The sequence below is a fragment of the Zootermopsis nevadensis genome, unplaced genomic scaffold (genome assembly GCF_977971745.1).
Source record: "Zootermopsis nevadensis isolate Lab colony 2312 unplaced genomic scaffold, Znev_1.0 Znev_ptg000011l, whole genome shotgun sequence".
NCBI classification, from domain to species: Eukaryota; Metazoa; Arthropoda; class Insecta; order Blattodea; family Termopsidae; genus Zootermopsis; species Zootermopsis nevadensis.
Window position 1 is genome coordinate 18,631,714 of NW_028259143.1, and position 20,085 is coordinate 18,651,798.

The 20,085-nt window shown below is 41.6% G+C and overlaps 2 protein-coding genes across 4 annotated transcripts in view; one reads left to right on the forward strand and one right to left on the reverse strand.

Annotated features, from left to right (window-relative positions):
• The window catches only part of Nha1 (Na[+]/H[+] hydrogen antiporter 1), a 42,249-nt gene extending 32,664 nt beyond the window's left edge, over window positions 1-9,585 (reverse strand). Inside the window, exons 1-3 of one of the 3 annotated variants that reach the window (XM_087347512.1) lie at window positions 9,363-9,585; window positions 8,347-8,469; window positions 4,576-4,672 (exon numbers count right to left, since the gene is read on the reverse strand). The gene's annotated coding sequence lies outside the window, so the exon portion shown is untranslated. Of the gene's footprint in view, window positions 1-1,476; window positions 1,642-2,267; window positions 2,390-4,575; window positions 4,673-8,346; window positions 8,470-9,362 lie in introns of those variants that run through there. The other 2 variants (XM_022072494.2, XM_087347513.1) reach the window with 2 other exon arrangements.
• Window positions 1-20,085, forward strand: part of LOC110833908 (uncharacterized) — a 37,511-nt gene that overhangs the window by 13,387 nt on the left and 4,039 nt on the right. The gene's annotated exons all lie outside the window — the stretch shown is intronic.

Consider the following 20,085-nt stretch of genomic DNA (forward strand, 5'->3'; position numbering starts at 1 on the left):
CATCTTCATAGGTGAAGTGTTCCTCCAAAATGTTGTGACCTACTTGCAAGTGCCCATGGCGTCACAGTCCAGAAGATGAACATCAAAAGCGCTCAGTACTGGTATTTTGGGAGACATCCTTTTCATAACATTGTATAAAGAAACTGGAACCCATATATTTGATAGCTTAATTTAATTTGCGTAATTTATGAGTTTCTTAACGAAGCGTGTTATGAAATTCACTTGCATAAATCTTTCTGGCATGAATTTCTAAAATTAAATTTTATAAAGAGTATAATTCATTGTGGATACTTTTAGAGTATTCGCAGTAGAATCGGGATAGAGTGGTATTGAAGGGCAGATTGTAACGAGTTAATTAAGAAGCAAGAATATCAGTTTTCAGCAGATATTATCACACCCTACTTACAGAAATCAGAGGCTTAGTAAATGAATGCAGAGCACTGAAAATGCTGTGATTCTCACGAGACCTAATGGCGTTTTTACGAAACTCAGAACTTTGGGTTTCAGTAATGCAAATGAAACTGTAAAAGATCGACGATTGTGTTCAATTCACGAGCTTTGATGAATTTTAAAGTGAATGCATGGAGTAACGCCCTTCGTTGAAGCTGATAATCCAATCCACGCCCGCACATCCTGTTCCTTTGATATATACAGTTAACATTGTCCTCGCGACGAGACTTATTACTTCTAAGAGATCTCTTCACTTGAGTTTTTACAAATCTTATTTTATTTAACAATTCCACACGCATGCTATTTGTGTGAAATATTTTATTCTCATTGATACAATCAAGTTACGTTTTATCAAACAGTAAAAACTACGAAGCTCCTCCTCATTGTGTAATTCACCTCTGGCCCAAGTATTCCCCTCAGCACCTTGTCCTCAGACATCCTGAACGCGAATGCCTCCCTTAGTGCGACCGACGCAATTTCACACCCACGTCAAACGAAAGGAAGTTCACTCTTCTGATCATCAACCAGCGCAATGCAGTGCATGCGCTTGCCGCCATGTTGCAGTGTCCTGTGCATTCTGGTCACATATTAACTCCACTGTTACGCCTGCAATTATGAGTGAAAGCTAGCGTTTGACAATTACTTGACGGACAGAACTGAAGCTTTAAAAATGTCATCCGGTTAAGTATTTGGACTGAACGCAAGAGTAAAACAGCCAGACCGAAGTTTTCTTACAAGCAGACAGCTGTAGTTATCTCACTAAGCGATGCGTTTCCACTAGAAATACGCAGCTGTTAAGAAAGACACGTGTAGTCAGTATTACGCTTTTCGTCATGTAAACACAACATCTAAATGTAAATGAATGAACCCTGGTAACTGGATTAGTGTAGTATGTAAGTTGGCTTTCAAGTAAAATTAAAGTACACCATAAAATATATTTTACTGATTGAAACACACTTCAAGATCAACAGAATCGTATGAAATATGTCAAATTATCACCATCTCCACTGAAAAAAATGTACGTACGCTTGGAGCGTTCCAACTTGGCGTCGCCGTCATTTGTTTCGTCAAGAAGCGAACACAAGCGTCAACTTCCTCAATGCAGTTCACTCGTTCCTCATTAAAAGCCGCTGAAGATCCACTGATAATTTTCTTTTCGGGACAGCAAAAATGCGATTTGTAACCGGTTACAACCGCTCCGAAACACACGACCATGCTGCATATTTTCAGTGATCCGTCCAACAACGCAAAACAGATAAGATTTAATACTTCGAATCAGACGTTTCGATGTCAGTCAGTTTAAAATTATTCCGTACATTAACGGGCAATTTAAATTATTAATGACTGCATTAATTTTACATTTTCCAGTTTTGTGTTAGATTGAAAGCCGACTCTTTGACAGAACTTCGCGTCCGAGTGGTTGGCAGGAGGGTTTTTAATCTGCACTTCCCGCAGTTTCTAATGAAAAATGCACATTAAAATAGACCACGACCGCTTCCTTCCACAGCCTTTACAATTCATTATTAACTACCGTATAATTCTACGTTATATAGTCTGAGGCACTGACAGCATCGTTCAATAAATAACGAAGAAATTAAAATAAAAGATGGTATTTAACCTCGAAGGGAGGAACTTAACTAATTATATTTCACCAGTTAACGTTGTGTAAATGGACCAGTAAACAGTTGCCCCGAAAAATTCGGTCCAATTTGATTTATGTGACGTAACACATTCCTGCCCACTTCGGCGGGATGAAAAGCGAATCACCAATTTCGAAAGTCGTTCCAATTGATGATGCAGTAGCAACGGGGTCATACCTGTAATGTTAACAGAAACACGTGATACGGCAGGATCGCACTGGCGCCACGTTCTCAAGTCACACGCGGAGTCTCCCTCTGATCGCAACCGTCCAGCTGTTTCACACGGACTGACGGCCGCGGGTTCCGTGCGCCCTGCTTATATACGACACAGTAGCAGCAACAGAATCCGCCGTCGACCTGAGAGTGGTAGCAGAAGGGCCCTTTCGGGAACGCCAACAAGCAGGCGTCGTACTGCACGGCGAAGTCGCGACGCGGATTTCCACAGAAAAAACAAACAAAGTGAGAGTGGCCGTGTCCACGTCTCGTGTTTTCGGAACTACAAACGACTGACTGATTCACTAATTCGCAGGTCATTAATTACGATGTGAGTCAAACATTTAAACGTTCAGGGCCTTATTGGGTTTTATGAAACTGACATGCAGTCATTGTGATGAGAATCTGAAATAAAGCGGACAATGACGAGACTGAAAATTTTCCTCGCATGAATTCAATAAAAAACACTGTTCTTGTCATAATCTCGAGACGAATTAATATACATGAAGTGTTACACTAAACTAAAGCCTTCTCACCTTATCTAGTCTCTCGATAAACCCAGCCTTCTCGAGAAAGATAAAAAAGGACTTGCGTTGGCGTATTTAATTTTTCCGCCGTCGTGGTGTCCCCGGAGGAAAACTAGTGCCATTTCACCAACAGACTTTAAATTAGCTTCAATGGCGGTGTTCTGTGTGAATGTGTAAGTTAATGAAGTTTCCACTGCTCACGCAGGCAAGCCTTTAGTATAAGACACAAATAACATGAAGATCTTTTATGGGAAGAAACTTCTACGCGCCTTCTCTTCCCAGCAGAACGTTAATTAGAATTGCTCCATCCGTCGAACTGAACGCGCGAAAGAATGGCTGAAGAGATTTTAATAACAATTCATGTTGAGGAGTATTATTGAAACTTTCCGTCACATCGAAATCTCTATGAAAATTGAACAACAGCAAAGGCCTTTACGAAAAGACCTACATGCTCTTTTCCAGTCCCTCGGCTGCGGAATTTACGGTCATTTGCACGGGGTCAGAGGTAGGAAATTCCCCGGCCTTTCAATAAGGTCAGTTGTCACATTCCGTTGAGGGCTTACGGATCATCGTGGCACAATCGTGAAATTTGTCAACACATTCCAATTTCGGCTAAGATCGGACACCAATAAGGGGCAGTTTACATGCAGATCTAAATTCGTTTTGCGCGCCATTCATGAAGGTGTACGGCCAACTTCTGGCCAACGTGCCAACATTGTCTCGCCACTCATTCAGTGCACGTGAGTGAGTCATAAGGCTACCGGCGGTGTGCTGTAGGGACCAGATTACTTGCAAATTCTAAGCGCGCGCAACACCGCGCAATTTCTACCCGTTCCATAACATTGCCTCATTTAAATGTACAACACTGGGCAGCTCAGGTTAGGTTAGTAACTTGCTCCTCGTAGCGGGCACTTGAAAGCAACAAATAATACATTTTCTTCGGGATGGATTCTGTAATGAAACAAGTTTCTGACTGCACAAAGAGAAAAAATACATCCACTGGAAGTAGCACCGGACTTACTTATGCTGAGTTACAAAATATATATTCCAAGATTAATTGTGTGAATTTGTATTAGTAGTTATAAACAACAGCAAAATGTTTCAGTATTTAAATTGGTCTGTCGTGCAGACTCAGTTCATCTTGACTTTGCATACCAATGCTAGTAGGTACAATCCACATTAGTTCAATTATCTCGATACGCCCAATATGCCGGGATCGGGCCTGGTTCATTCAGACGTCTCCTTAGAACATTTCGGGCTTTCTCGGGACACTTATTTCTCGCAAAGGAAAAGCTCTTCGTAGTTGCGCTCACGCTATGATCATGACGCTGTTGGGGGCCGGAAAGGAACCAAGTGTCTTGATTTTCCTTGCGATTTTCATTGTTTCCCGGTCGCAAAAATAGTTCGAGGTAACTCCTCTCGAACTTGGCATCAAAAATCTTTGTCCCGTTCCTCAAACGACAAAGAGACCTCAGATGTTCTAACGCGTCGTTAAACAATTCATTCAAGCATTGAATTAATTTTTTATCAAGACAAAAGCTAAACGTCGGCAGACTAGAAAAGAAATAAGCGAGTCTCAAATATGTGACACAGGATTACGATGCACGGACACTTTGGCTTGAGTGACACAATTGCAGGGCCGAGGCTGCTGAAATGAGGACTGGCATTGCAGGCGAGAGACCCCTCAGTAAATAGTGAAACATCGTGTGACACAGTTTACAAAGAAAGCCCATCTCTGTACTCACCCGCTCCAGTGCAGAAGAGTGTACTCCATGGCGGCGTCACAATGAAGATCAGATGACCGGCCGTTTGAGGAGCTCCAAGAGGAACTTGGTTCAATGCCTGAAGAAACATACAAAGAGAGAACCGATGTGTTTATCAGTGATGTTCTTCAACATTCTATACTTTACGGTGCAGAATGTATTAATAACTTGAGGAATACGAGTGGACAATGGACACAGAACACGGACCTAATTTGATGGGTTTAATGTATGAGAGCAAGTAATTTTAATTCTTAATCAAATGTAAATTCTGAGATGTTAATGCGTTTATGTATTTCAGCGAAGTGTTACGTGACATGGCTGTTGAATGAACAAATAAAATGTTTCGATTCGACAAGGATTCGATGACATGTCCGTCTGCGCATGCGCCCAGTACAGTGCTAAATGCAATGAATTACAGAATCACCGGCTGGAAAGTTTAAAGAATACATAATGTATGCAATTAGAAACAAAAGTTGACTAAGTATGAGAACAAACGTTTAGTTTGATTAATACTTTACTACAAGAGTAACAGATTAAGAGAATTATCGACATATATCGTACATACTGGATGGACAGTGTACTGCGTGTTCCGGCGTTTATAAACCTAAATATCTTGAGCGTTGTTTCAACATTGATGTTTCACAGCTCCCGGTATTCTCTCTTATTTACACAGAAGAGTGATCAGATAAAGAGTTATTACATGTGTATGTACAGATAAAGGAACAGAGTGCAGTACGCGGCAAGTTTACTAGAATTTAAGTTTGCAGATTTTGTTGATATTGATTGTTATTATGTGTTGCCAACTCTGCTGATATAAAAAGACAAAATAGCACAATTTTCTCCCTTAACACAAGAGGAACCCATAGTTAAAGGTCCCTGTGGTAAAGACTTCTAGTCCCTCAAATCTTGTGTTGTTAATGTCGTATTGAAACTATGCCTAGTTAAAATTAATTCCATTACGTGTAACACTACGTCATAGTTAGAGGATGATGATTTGAAAAAGTTCACGCGGCCACACCTCACAGGTAGCCACCACGCAGTATTACACCGGTGGCTGACATTTTGCAGGTCGGACTGTGTGCTTTGGAAAATCACGTGAAAGGGAATTTCTGTTTCAACAAAAGCGGAAAAATCTGACAAGAATACGAAGACAGTCAGACCGAATTGTGCAAATGAATTTCTTAGGTTTATTATAGAACTACGAACTAAGGCAAAGACAGAACAAACGTTCCATACAAATAAAATTAAAAGTAAGTTAAATTTTCTTGTATTAGTGTGCTTAATTTTTTTTTTAAAAAATATTGTTTTATAAATTTTACAAACCTTTTATAATTGGAATGGACGAAAACATTGCATGTCTTACAGTCCTTTATATTTTAAATTCTAGAATTAATCAGCTTAAATTATTAGACCTGTTAGTATTACACACTCTTCGGCCGCACTGACTGAGGTTTTCCGTGCGTCCCTTCAGTTGTAAGGGAAATTTTGTGGTACGTCTCAGAAGTGGCATTGCTCGCCTCCTCCGTCACGGAAGCCTGCAGCCAAGCTTCCTCCAGTAACAGAGGCTTTCATCTAAGAAGGTCCCATCATTTCTGGGTTGACCAACCCAGACGTATTGAGTTCACATCATGGCAGACACAAATTCAGCACTCAGCGTGCTAAGATGTCAGAAGCTCTCAGAACATGTTCGCAAGAAACTATTTGAATCCCGTGAAGTTGTAACATTTTCTGTTCCTACTCGAAACAAAACACTGCAGCCGACTATGAATCTGAGTAATGCCAAGATTTAAGGCATCGCCACGCAATGAGCATGTGGGCCTCGAACATGGTGTGGGATGCTTGGTCACGTTTCAAGGCCCCGACAGGGCGGAGGATGCTTCGGACCGTTCTTTGCGGTTTCCAGAAAATCAAGTAACATCAAGGAAAACGATTCTGTCCTACGCACAGAATTCCGTCTCTCTTGTACTGTGCAATGATTTATCTGAACAGCCTCTTCGCTGTTACACTCACTGAACAGAGCAAATTGTTTCAGAGGGCGAGCTCCGTCGGACTGGTCAAACACTCACCTGCACTCAGACATAAAATGTATACGCACATGCGTATAAGCTTTACATCGTACATGTACGTGGAGACACACACGGCGAAATATTATCACTTCTTCAGGTAATTTCCGGTGAACATGGATAGAATTGTTAACGCTTGTCGGGTTATGGTACGGAGGCACACGCGTGACCTTGAACTGAAATGAAAATTAATACTAGAACCTCACTGGTTTTGCAGTTTACTTTTCTGTGTCTCGAGGGCGTTTATTATGCCTTCTAAGCTCTCAAATGCTGAATATGCCAGTTTGACGTATATTTTGTGATGAAAATACGTCTTCTGTTCTCGCTTAATAGTAACGGCAGATCTGCTGTCGTGACAATGAATTCCAGAGACTGTCAGAGAGTAGTTGACTACCAGAGTCTCTGTTTCATCTGAGCACCCGGTGCTGTTCTTCGTTGCTGACAAAAACGCATTTTCCAGATGGAACAGCGGAGCACTGGTGTCGGTCCATGTCCTCAAACGAGATGGACGATACAGGAAGGACACGTGTTTCCAAATCACATACAGCGCTTTTAGCACCTCGAACCTGGGGATCGTGCAGAACTAAGGCTTTAATATTGCAATCGGCTCAAAGTCTGTAGACAATTGCATCGATGTGCCTCGTTCTGCGACGAGGATGAATATACCTTTCACGGTGTCAGGACCACTCGCGGTTCCTGTGTATGGCAGAACATGAATCTTCGTGCTACTGTGGAAAGTAATTTTCAAAATCGGCTCGCCGTTTGGATGCTGCAGCTGACGCAAGAGTTATGAACTAAAGCCACTTTCATGCCCCATCCGCAGACGAGCCAAGAATGGCCATTTTGAATTTTTGCTGCAAATGAAATTGCCACCAGATACTTATTTGTTCACTTGTTAATGGTTTTGTTCGGAATTCTGGTAACAAATTTGTCCATCAATTTTCTTTCTTTATTTGTGCAGCAACCCCCTTAATAGCATCCAGCTGATCATTTTTCTTCAGTTAAAAGTTCTCTCGTTACAATATGAATATTCAGCTCACAGATGAGGTTTACGTTGTTCATCCATAATATAGCAACACAAATGAAGGCTGTTCTGATTCCGTAGTCTCAAGGACACACGAACAACGGCTTTGCGAACATGCGATAGACGCCAGCGTAAAACTGCATAAATTTTTTTCGAACTGAATTGAGTTATAAGAAGTCAACTTGAAATCAGGAAATGATCGATTCGGAAACTGAAAGCGATAATGTTTTTTTATCTCCGTGTAGCTGCAGCGCCTCCAGACCCTCTGCTGATAAACGCACAGATTCATCGAACAAGTAGGTCCACAAGAAGATGCAGTTGCTTCTTAGGCGTTTAAGTTAAAAATATCCCATAGTTCGCCGTGTGACTGATAAACGGGCTTTTATGGCCATCATTAAAAATTTAAGACTGTTTCAGTTTCCTTCTGGAATTAAATTTTACAGTTCTCAAGTCAAAGCGATATTTTAAAATGATCTGGATTTCACGCTACAGATTTATGGTAGGAGAAGGGGAAGGTTGTATACGTTTGTCATAATTTCTAAACTACTCTACAGATTTGGAATAAATTTAGCAGTGTTTTCGGAGGCGTCTAGCGAATATTATTTAGCGTTATGTCTATTTATAAAACGTGTTACACGCAGCATTAAATCGAATTTTTCAGGTTACCTGTAAAACGCTTCATCGAACCCCGATGTTATAAGCTGTAGATCTGCATGCCCCTTCCAACTACAGTTTGATGACACAGACCGCTAAGATTTCCCTCGTTTGAAGTTTGCGTGGTTGTGGCAGCTGTTGAAGACAAATTACATATTTAATTTATAATCTGTGCATTATTTGAAGGTATTTGAAAACAAGAATTTCAATAGATACACGAATGAATAAATGAACGAAGGGACACAATCCTGAATGAGCTGGCGAATAGAAAATTAAGTATGCAGGCCTGGATAAAATTAGAAATTTTTGACGTAAATTCCAGTATTGTGTTCCCAATAATACACTATTTTAATTAAGCATGTCTATAACAGGGAATGAGAAATATCTCGATGGCATCCACGCTGCTAATAGCAGCGCGGCCTGCGGTTTTGATTACGCTGATGCACTGACTGGCTGCAGTGCTTACGACGGCTTGAACGTGGACCATTAAATTAACTGTGACCCTTAATATTCGTCTCGGACTGCTTCAGCAGAGAACCAATCGCAGACAATCAGGAATTGCCTTCGGTTTTCGGATCAGGGATTTATTTGTCTTAGAACACACGGTTCGTGTGGCACAAATTTACCTCCGTCTTTTTTCTTTTTTTACAGAAATGAGAGTTAAATTATATTTTCAGCCAAACTCTACAGCATTAATAAGCAGTGCATGCGTATTTGTACTAGTTATCACCACATTTATTCGGATTTATTCCTAATTTTCTGCCAGTGTCACTCACGTCATCCAAACGGAAGAGATTATCGACTGATGAAACACTGTTCCAAGTTGCATGTAGCCCGGCAGCTCAGTTAACACAGCGGAGCGACACGCCCTGCCCTGCCCTCACTAAACCATCGTCCCTTGCCGATCGCCGGGAATGCGTTCCTGACAAACAGCTAGCACGCGGCCTTCGTTTTCATTTGTCACAAATTTAAGTTGACTTGGCTAACAGCTTCTCTCAAAGCTTAAAAAGTGTCAGCAAAGTACTCACCGGAAGCTGAAAAAGAAACTTGTTCCGGGAGCAGCAGCAGCAGCAGCGACCACTCGTGGACAAGTCAGAAATTCCTGACGTGCGAGCACTTATAAAAACAGTGCAGGGCATTTGATCTGTTCACGGCTTGAGGTTACTTTGGGCACGCAGGATCGCTTTTGAGAAACGCGAGAGGCAATAACAACCTCTGGCTGTTGCGTAAGAAATGCTGTCAGGATGAGGAGACGATCCCATTGAACGGTCTCTGTAAGTGAATTTCGACATCGAGCGTGCACTGCATATCGGCTAATTTATATGTGCATATAAAATTGATGTTTTCTAGCAGACTGATGCATTGGGGCTTTAAAAATTTTCTGGTCACGAAACTTTCGAAACATTTTCAAGTAAAAAGTTACGGACACATAATGCATTATTTATTGTTAGAGAGACGGAAAGATCAAGAGAGAGTGCGCATGTACTGATCAGATAACAGCGCAACATCAGTGATTCTCTAAATTGTGTAAAGGACAGACGCACCTCAATCACTGATGAAACGATTTCGGGTTAAACCACGAGTGATCCGTTTTTAAATACTTGTTGGATTACGTATGAAATATCCGAGGAAATGACAAGAGGCTTTAGCATGAGACCAGCCAAACGCCGGGTCATAGGTCAATCCCGTAACTTTTGACCAGGGCTGTCGTACACCTCGTGGGACGGCGATGGATGAGTTAGATGAAGATTAGCCGCGGAAAAGAGGAGAAGTGTGGGGAAAGTTTCCTCCGACTGCGGTGTTAGTTTACGGAATATAGGCTCACGCGCCGTCTGTCTTTACGGTTGAGGAGTTAAGGGAAGACGTTTTGTCGATTATGTTCAGGCATTCGGTATTGCAATCTGAAGTACATCGTGAAAAGGAATCACCAAGAAAGGCCATTTTACACGTACTGCAAGTGATAAGGAGCCTGCATCAGAACTGACATGCAAGTCACCTCCAAAATAGAGACTTTGTTTAACGAGCAGCTCAGAATGTACAGCGTCCGATGACCGGTTGGTTAGGTTAGGTAATGAATTGGGAAGAATGTCAGAGGTAGCGGTCGTCGCCTGATTCCAGGTACTTTCCCGACGTTTCGGCGTGCAACTTGCTTTGCGTACGTCGTCTCTTACAGAAAATGTTAGTACCACTTGATTTGAAATAAGACTAGGACAGTTTGAGCTTCGCAATTAAGTGACTTTGTTTTAATTTAGTCTTAGGCATTTCATCGGCGTTAGGCGGTTCACTGGAAATTAACTTATACTCCATCTTAATTCAAACACGAATGAAGTAGAGAATCGTGTACTTGATGCAGAAATTGTATAAGCAGGATGAAACGGAACTCTCCACAGTGTGATTCCCTGTCAGAAAATGAATCGAAAATATTATACAACATGTCATTAGACGCTTAGTTTTCGAGGTATACGTCACCGTCAAATGGGGCAACACATTCTGAGCGTTGTTAGATGCCCTGAAGGGCTCAGTTGTGACCGAAAGACCATGGAATCGACACACGACAAATACTGCGACACGATCATAGCCCTCAGTGACTTAACTTTGGTGTATTGCTTCAGCAGTAATGAGCCTTCGACTTGCATCGATCTGTAAGAATTAATTTTCAGATGTAAAACGACGTCAATGCTTGCTAGTTCTTGGGCATTCGGAATTGAAAAGCCTCAAAGTTGGTGATGATCGCAGTTTGCCCAAACGTAAGCCACATTATCGTGATTACATCCTTGAAGTAACTAACAGTTCAACATTTGGAGCTAATTTCTTCTGTGCGCTGTTGGTTGTGTCAACTTGTACTTAAACTGCAGTGCCATGTCTTTTAAGTACACCGGCAAACAAAAATGAACCCAGGTTTGATAATAAAATGTGCATTACGGAGATACAGTCAGTCAACACTCGACTAATAGAACGTGAATCTGTGTTTAGGCACTCAGCATCTGTCGGTACAGACAGACTCTTCGAACCGCCGGTTGCTGTAGTTAGTGAGTAGAAAAGGTTCATTAGAGTGACCAAACGAAACCAGCTTGACGATGCAGAATTCTTGAAAAGTTAAAATCATTCGCCTAGTTCAGATATTTCATAAAAATCTGGTGAAGAATCGCAAAGAATGGTCTCATCCCTGCAGGTCTTCCGGCAAAAATATCCTATACATTTCTCATGTCGAAATGCATTCTATAAGGGCTGTCCATACCACTTTGCGCAGAACCCTGTTTGAAATACCCTGAAAGTAAATTCTTCCTTTCAAGTGAAACTCAAAGTTTTCCGCCCATGAAAAGTGAACTGGCAGTTGAAATGCTTAGTAAACGGGACACATAAATACGTTTGCAAGATCTATTAGTGCTTGAACAATTGTAACTAATCAATCAAATTCAATCCAAATAAAAAAAATCGATATCCGATTACACTACTCGTAGTTACGCGTCGACTTAATAGAAGTCGACGAATGAATTCGATGATTGAACTCCATAATTGCTAAAGCAGCAATGAGATAAAGAATCTGTTTTAAATTGAGAATCATTCGTTCAGCACAGTGACTTTAACACAAAGCTTTGATGTTCCCATGAAGGTGTGACTTTGGGTCACAATTGTCTCGCAACCTGTCGATGCAGACAGCGCACGGAAATCTGCACGAAGAACGTGTCAGGACGGTTTGCGTGGAGCTAGTAACGAGCGTCATGAAACAGTGGGCGAATCTGTGCTTATATATTTTTTTAAACTGAATAGCAAATCACTCAACCTCATTCTTTCATGTGGACACACACATGAAAAAAGCGAACAATGTGAGAGATAACGGATGTTACCAAGCGCCGTTGACATTTCCTTCCATTAGTCATTATCGCTTGGTTTTAAATGCACGGAATTGTCGTATCTCCGCCGAACTAGTCGTGTGGTCTATGTATTTCAGTTACGCATATCTACAAAAATACGAACTATTGTAACTAATTTCTGTAACTGAACGTTTATTTTGTGGATATTCCTTTGAACAAGTTCAGTTGGAATGATCATTGTTTCGACTGTTCCTTCTGCTGCCAGCTGATACAGTAATTCTAAAAAGTTTCAGTGTTCTCAGTATATCAAGTGAATTGGATATTGAGATGTCACTTAAGTATGTAGTTATTTCTTTCTGCGCGTGTGATACCTGGTCTGTGGTGTTTGATGGATTTATCGGTGGTGATATCTCTGACCCGTACTCTGTGATATCTTAGATTTTTCTCACTGAATTCTGATGGATTTATTATCAGGTGTTAAGCCAGCGTAGACAGAGAACACTCTATGGGCTGTATTTTCTGTCTTTCCGATGATTCTATTACAGAACCCCTGGGCGGATCTCGATTAAATTTTGCATGGACTTTATGCCAAATCAATCAGTAATGCCAACATGGCGAACGAACCTGTGAGGTGGAATGGAGACCGGCCTACGGGAGTCGCTCCATTGTTGGGCAACAATGGGATCACACAACTCCAATTGCCTCGGATTACATTATATCAAAAAGATTTAAGTTCATTGTTGGAAGACAATGTTGCAATGAGCCTGATACAAGAATAACCCAGGTTAGATTAAGATAAATTAGATTGGAAGAATAGTTTGTGTTGGGCTAGGTTTGATTAGATTAGTTTGGTTAAATGAAGTTAAGTTGATTTAGGGTTAGGTTAGTACAGCCAAAGTTACGTTAAGTTTGGTTTGTAAGGCAAAGTTATTGTAGTTCAATTCTAAAGTGTTCTGGTAATGGTGGATCGCACATAAAATTATTCGCTGTCTGGACTTTGTTCATCGTCTTTGTTTAAAAGAATGAAGCCACGACGTTTCGGAAACTAGCTCTGATTCCATCTTATAATTTCTATCACTGACAAAATGTCATTCAAATGTCTCAACATATCCGCCGGGGAAGAGTTCTTATCAGCTGGTGATAGTAAGAATATAATAACACAACAATTATAAGACCACTCATAAAACTCCGAAACATTAGCGCAGAACTAACATAGGATGGAACAATGAACCATTAACACATTAATGCAATAACGACCTACGTATATTAATGGTCAGTATATTATGGGAAAGTTTTGCGGTGCTAATATTATTTAGTGATAATGTGACCCGACAGTTTTGAGGGCTGTTATCGTACGCTAGGAATCACCGACGTTGCGAAACTTTGATGTAACATCTGATAACTCACGTAGTGAAATCTACAGCACGTTTTGTAAATATTGATATGGAATATTTATCATATAACAGAGAACGACATATAACTTTGTGAATCAGAAACTAGGATTAAAACATCGTCAGCGTAAAAAGACAGACCTAACGCGTAGCAAAAAATCGTCAATGTCCTTAAAATGAAAACAAAAGCATCAGCGAATGCGAGTTTGAAACAAAACACGACCTGCGCATGGAACTATTCTAAGCGAAACCAGGAAACAGCATTCATTATGACGACGTCGTAACAACTAGTCAAGTTAGTGGGCGAAGTGGACGGTGACTGAGGCGACAGGGTTCACAACAAAATGGCGGCCGGCATAATTTAAAGTGTAAATTTTAAAAGAAAATCCGGGTAGCTGTAATGGCCTGTTTGAAGGCAAGGAACAGACTGAGGAAATTCACGAAAATCCGTCTCTGACTCAGACTAGACGAAGCTTCAGCTCAATATTAAAATAACATAAGTCCAATTTTCATGTTTGTTGGATCACGGCCTTAGGCAGGGCGAAACACGGCAGAAAAGGGCGGGCTCAGTTCATCGTCAAAAGCGCACACAAATCTGTCAGCTGATCACCGCTGGTGCACATGCACTTTGAGGGTGACAGTGCACCGACGACTGTCGAGGAGATGGACGATGAAAATAAGTTTTAAAACTTAACTGATCTCCAAACGAGAGAACTTTAACACTTTCGCGTGAGTTCGGAAACTGTAATGAAAATTCGATCTTTCGTTGCCACGTGCACGCGGACGAGCGCACGTGACATTTGGGACTGGTGATACCTACGATAATTTGTCTGCGCATTCAAATTTTGCTGAAAATCGGACAGCAATAACGAGCACCTGCGTTTCTGAGAGCCGAAGTGACTGGGTGGGGAATCTCCATGCTGCCTTGGTTACCATGGTCAAAGGTCAAATCTTGGCGAAGACGCTAGAATTGCTATGTTATGCGTCCGTCTTCTGCAATCACAATGCAACACAAGAGAAACGTCCATTTCTGCGGTTTCACTGTGACTGACTAATCGGAATTGTGAGGCTGCCTTCGTGAGACCCAACTAGACCCTGCTCGGCTCTCGAAGCACCAAGGTCGAACATTGCGCACGTGGTCAGGTTATATTCAAGAAACGACGAACGTACAATGTGAGCACATTTGTAATTTCGAAGCGTTTTCTAGTAATGTATTCTGGCAGCAGCTCAATGCAACCAAATGAAACCTCAGAGCCGTACAAAACTGAAAAGCGTCATTTGAGTTACAGCCGTGAATCCGTAAAATTAGTGACGCTCACATGTTGACTCCGGCAATAACACTCGAGAATAAGTTGGCCTTTTAGCAAATCGTTGATATTCGTATCGACGCTAATTATTAGCATGTGAATTATCAGCCTCAAATGCGTTGACCTAAATAATAAAAGTGATCATTGAAATGAATGTCCATAAAGTTGACCTTGGCAACTACGTCGCTCCGAAAAGTGTTTACGTAATCTGTTCTTATCTTCTTGTCTTGTAAGGAGTGAAATTAGGACTCTCAAGGAATGACATTTTCAATGTGTTTCAGGACAAGGTTATGAGGAGAATATTTGAGTCTAATGGAAGGTGCCTGGAGAAACTTGTGTGAAGATGATTTCACAGCTTCTTATCTCAGGATAATACAACACACGAAGATGAGAAATGCCCCACAGATTTTCTGTCTCTTAGGGTGAAGGTAATAGGACAATCGGGATGAATACTAAAATCCATCTAATGGAAATGAAGTGAAATGGATTGATCTGACTGGGGATGGGGGTCCAGTGACATGCTCTTGTGAACACGGTAATGAACATTCGGGTTCCATGCAGACGCGGAATTTCTTTTAATGGCCTAGCTTATCAAGAAGCGCGTGGATTTGGTTGGATTATCTCCCACTACAGACCCGCGAACTTCGCTTAAATTAAGGTTTCTGTACTCGTGTTCACTTTGTCTGTCTATCGGCGTTTCTATAGTCTATAGCAGTGGTATTCAACCTTTTTTTTGTTCGCGTACCCCCAGATATAATTTCTCTTCAACTTTGTACCCCCAAAGTTGTTGGTGTATAATTCAAGTTATACATAGTATATAATCTACATCTAAAATAAATTAAATAAATTACATTACTGATTATTCAGTGTTTATCATAAAATAATATATTTTTTTAAATTTCACGTACCCCCAAAGATGTCTTTGCGTACCCCAGGTTGAATATCACTGGTCTGCAGAGTCTGTCTATGTCTGCATCAGTCGTGGCCTACTTTTATCTGGCCAACACCTCTCTTTCTCCCTCGGATGTGCTCAGAATTGTACTAACAGAATAGCTGCTTCACTCACTGCTCGGTCCAATTAATTAAGATCATCAAGGTCCAGCAATCGCTTCCTAAGATCGTTTTCCACCACGATTCTCCTCTACACATTTCTTGCGTCTTCAGGTCGAGTTCGGTTCCTGGTCCAACGCAAATAGCTCGTCGATCCGTCAGAGGCCACGCATTACTTCTGCTTTATATTTATTGCCTAGTTCACGATGTGGTAAAGTTTTAACAAAGTGAATAATTTTACAGTTGAGGTTTTTTCGACAAACTGTAGAGGTTTCAGGATACGCCGCCATGTTTGAATTTCAAAAATGACGCCCCTTTCGCAAGAACTCGCTGCCTTTGGTCCAGGATCAAAGATGGAACGAGGGCAGAAAACGCTTCCGAAATTTCGGCAATTGTTACCACTTCGCCCGAGGTCATTGTACATTGAACAGGAAACTCGTTCACTATCTTGATCCGGAGAAATCCAGGAAAAATATAACTTAACAGAATGTGGCAATGCGGACGATGTCTTACGTAACGCGAATTTGATTGCGTTGATTAATCTTCCACTGCTGAGCATAAGCAGCAAAGAAACAAAGTTTTTTATCTGCGTTGCTGGTTCGTGGTGCGCTGATTAGGCGCTCGACTGAAGACGCAATTCGTCGTCAAATGAGATGAGAATCCGGAGGATGCAAAAGGGGGCGACTGGCACGCTGAGGACGGCATCACTTCCGAACTGCGAAAGCCTGTCAGTCAGTCAGTCAGTCAGTCAGGACCGCATGGCCGCAGTGTCCATCCTGTGTGAAACACACATGCCTGTCTTACATAAACAATGTGGGTCCAAAATAGCCGCGGGGTGTCCAGACAGATTTCAATGATTTGGGCCCAATTCTTGACTGACAATAAAACTACAGCCGAGAGGTTGCCTTTTTCAGGATGCTCGTTTTGCACTGACGGATTTCATAAAGAACAAAATATATTTTCAGAACAGACGTACTGACATTGTTTCTATAGAAACGCAATAGATCTTTGGCTGGAGACCTGGAGGAAAGAGACCATTTAATAAAAGAATAATATTAAAATATTTCTTATGAAATTGTGGAAGAACAGATTGGACTTAGTTGGCTTAAGTGTCGGCTAAGTCGTGGGCTCTTGTGATGGCAGTAATGAACCTCCCGATTCTGTAACAGGCCGGGAATTTCTTCACACAGAAAGCGACTGTCCGCTTCTAAAATTCGAATTTGTACCTTGGAGTTACATTAACTACAGTGGAGTAGTTACAACTGGTGCTAACCAAATTCCTGATTGTTACAAATCTGTAGGAAATAATTCCCATACTTCATTTAACATTAAATGAAATGTGGCCTTATTTTATTCATGATGTCACGAATGTCAATAACAGCACTGACATCTAAATGCGACATGAAGTGCAGTATCAGTTACTGAAATGTCACACCGCTGTAGCAACGTCTGTGGAACGTCTTTCAATCACGGAGATACAACACGCGATAAAACGATTACATGTGATGCTGAAATAACAACGTAACTCTGCTTTATGATTCCGTGGGAAGGACAAAGTGTTAATGAAGGATGCACGATTACATTTCCTTTCCTTTCCGTATTGTATAGATAGGTAACGAACTCGACGGAGAAAATTGGCTCCCGAGACGCTGATAGTATCTCGGATGGTCGAAAGATTCCCTCCTCTTGTGGAGCAAAATGTCAGTTCCAATGCTTCAGAGGGCCCGTCCCGTGAACAGCAACTTCAGTTCCATCAATACAACCCGGTATTCTGCAACCTTACACACTCGCGCCACATCCAAATTTGTCAAGGACACATGAAGACACACCACAAAATTTCGCCTCACTAAAGCGGTTACGAAACTAAACATGACCGTAAATATGGAGTGACTCTAAAAGATACGAACACGTTACAACAGGAAATATTAGCCTCGTGTGTGTGTGTACTTACTTCGACCATTGTGAATTTATCCACACACGTGTCCTTGCTCCGTAAGAAAGCATGCGAATTGTAGTAAGACATAACGGATGTTAGATAAAACTGTCTATGATGAACCAGCGTGTGTTTTATGAATTCTAATTACGGAAGATAAGATACTGACTTTTTCCAAATGTAACGTACGATTACGGAACTTCTTTTCTGGGCTGTGTGTCGTACGGGAAGGACAGTCAGCGGCTGTGTTCATTTTATGACAATCCGTTTAGGTATTTGTGGTCCATTTAGCGACGCTGTCTAGAGGTCAACAATTTCTCACATACTTATTGCTGAGCAAAGATCAGATCACATTTTGTGTTTCGGAGACCGTGATCTTAATTAGGAAACGCTAAACAGGCTGAATATACTAATTAACGAGACGAAAGCAATGAACTTTAAATGGCTCCCCTGTAAGTGAGCCGTGTGCTTTTCTGGTGTGAACTACCTTACGGCGATATTCAACGCAGTTTCGTACATTCATACAAGTTGTGTTTCTGACCATTCCTGGTGGTAAGGCGTGACCACAAGGCAAATCACTTAATTTGCTTGACAATTTACAAATTCTTGTTCCTATTCGACAGCGCACACAGTTCATAACATTGTTCATAAATGAGTACAAACATCGAACGAGGTCACTGTTGGAACAATAATTTCTTCGGATCAGCATTAATGCAATAACGGGTTAATGAGCGACAAAGAGGACTTTGGATGACGTCAGTGCAACATTTATCTATGTGATGTGGCATGAAGAACACTTTTGGAATGTCGGTGTACCCCGAGTAATAATTGCACCTTTCTAATCTTGTTGTGTTGTGAAGATAGAAGATCAATCCAATGCCTCAGCTGGTCCCTCTGTTAACGCGAAAGAAAGAAGGAAGGAAGGAAGACAGAATCGTAGACGAAGTACGACAAAGACGACGAACTCTTACCGACGACATTTTCCGTTCTTCAAATTGTTTCCAGTGTCTGGACGCCTCTCCGCAAACTTTGATTCGAATGGTAGAACAATTTCTGGGGTGTATGGAGCAGCTGAGTAAGGACAAAACCTAACCTAACCTCAGTCGGTCGCTTAACGTTGGGTTAGTTCCACCTTTGTAAATCGGTCGACTCGTAGGCTGAACTAGGTGAGGGTAACCACCAAAAGTGAAAAAAGTAAAGTAAAGCTGTTCCGATACATGCTGTGTGAATGGTCAGCATCACGCCCCGGCCGGCTTTACCCCCGGGAAAGGACCTCGAGTACCCGCTGGACAGGAGGCTGGGTGGACCGTAGAGCTGGTCTGGGCGCAGAGGCTAAGGGAATAATCCTCTGCCCCCCCCCGTCGGGGATCGAACCCCGGTCGTCCAGTCCGAATTTGCAGCCTTCAGGGAAAAGGGGGGATCCTTAAACTAAGGGAGCGGAACCCAGACAGCGAAGTAAGTGCGTGAGGAATCTGAGGTTAACAAAATCGCCGCTATCATTAAGGAATGCCAGAAAGAGAAGTCGAGGAAGGCGGGATTTGGGAAGTCCATGAATGAGATGGTCTGAACAATGCGTTTATCCTCGGGACGGGTTAATTGGCCTTAACCTTGCAAGGAAGAAGAAAATGTCTGTTCACGAAGTTCAAGAATTCCGAGAAAATATTCTGAAACATTTGCACTACAAAGAATATGTGACTAAGTGCATGCGAATTCGTTCTAACAAGTCAGTGCTGCCAACTGCTACCGAAACACACTGTCAGAATTTGTACAAATATTGTCAAAAATGTTGCGTTAATGAGTAAAAAGACTGATTTTTTTTTTAAAAATGCAACCCCTCTTAATTCTGATTATTGTCGTCATATATATATTAATATCGGACCACTAGAAAACGAAAAGCAAATTCTAACACAAAAGCATAAAACACAGATTGCAGCATCGTTTGAAACATTTATTGTGCGAAGCCTGTTTGAGAAAACGCCATAAGCGAAAGATAAACCAGTTAACACAGTTACAGCTGTACGTAGTGCGGGCCTTAATGTCTGCAATGAGCACTGGCTGTACGAAAACATCTGCAGTAACGTGGCATGGCGATGAATGCGAAAGTTTACGACTCTGAGACTACTGGACGTCCCTCTACATTATTTTCCATAACTTTGCCTTTTGAGAAGCCGATAGGTTTTCAGACAGTAAAGAAATAAGCCCGCTATTTGTGAAACCTGAACGTGTTCACAACAGCCCGCCAGTGGTCGCTAACC